The sequence below is a fragment of the Monodelphis domestica genome, chromosome 6, assembly GCF_027887165.1.
Source record: "Monodelphis domestica isolate mMonDom1 chromosome 6, mMonDom1.pri, whole genome shotgun sequence".
Taxonomy (NCBI): Eukaryota; Metazoa; Chordata; class Mammalia; order Didelphimorphia; family Didelphidae; genus Monodelphis; species Monodelphis domestica.
The window spans coordinates 278,057,538-278,058,836 of NC_077232.1; positions in this window are offsets into that span (position 1 = coordinate 278,057,538).

Genomic DNA, 1,299 nt, shown 5'->3' on the forward strand with positions numbered 1-1,299 from the left:
TTTTTCGTATCAGCTGGATTTCTTCTGCCTTTTTTTCCCAACATTGGTCTTGCATCTTCCTGATCTCACGCTGCGCTGTGGCTTGGAGAGACTTGAATCTGTCCTTTTTAGGAGCAGAGTTTGGATTATTTTGCCACTCCATAAAGGCTTTGTTCTTTTTGCCCAATAGGTCTTCAATAGCAATACTGTTCTCATCGAACCAGTCCTGGTGGTTGCGTTGTTTGGGGCCTAGGACTGCCTTTGATGTTTTCTTCACTGCGTCTCTGGACTGGTTCCATTTCTCAGTTGAGCTTCCAGTGAGTGGTCCCTTGGCAGACAGCTTGTCATCCAGGCAGGACTGGAATGTTTGCAAATAAGATGGATCTCTAAGACGACTCACATTGTAAAATGCGCGAACTGTCTGGGCGCATTTTGGATGGTGAGGCACAATGCGCATTTGAAGAGTCTCTCTAACCAATTGGTGGTCTGCCCAGCATTCAGCTCCTCTCATGGCTCTGGTGATCTGTACATCCTGGATGTCTCGCCGGCGTACAATGATGTAGTCAATGAGATGCCACTGTTTTGATCTTGAGTGCATCCACATTGTTTTATATTTGTTCGCCATTCTGAACACAGTGTTCATGATGGTGAGTTCGAACTCTGAGCATTTGCTGAGTAGCAGTAGGCCATCGTTGTTCATTTTGCCCACTCCATGTTTGCCGAGCACTCCTTTCCATCTTTCATGGTCCTGGCCAACGCGGGCGTTGAAGTCTCCCAGTAGTATCAGCTTGTCATTTGTGGGTACTGAGTGCAGGACGGCACTCAGGTCAGAGTAGAACTGCTCGATGGTCTCCTCTGTGCTGGTCAGTGTTGGGGCATATGCGCTGATGATTGTGGCATACCGGTCTTTGCTGAGAGGCAAACGGATATTCATGAGCCTCTCGCTGATGCCCACAGGCAAGTCTGGCAGCTGTTTGAGCAAACTGGTCTTGATGGCCAGGCCAACACGGTGGATTCTGTCTTCATTTGAGGCTCTACCTTTCCAGAAGAAGGTGTATCCAGTGGTGGGTTCGCTGAGTGATCCCTCTTCTGGTAGGAGTGTTTCGCTTAAGGCTGCGATGTCAATGTTATGTCGTGACAGTTCTTTACTGATTAGAGCTGTTCTTCTCTCAGGTCTTGGGGTATTCTCTCTATCAAGTAATATCCTGATGTTCCATGCTCCTAGTAGGAGTTTCTTTGTATTTTTTCTTTGATTTCGACCGCTTAAAGGGATGACCCGCCAGCCGCGGTGTGCTGACCGGGTGTTTGTAGGGCAGACAA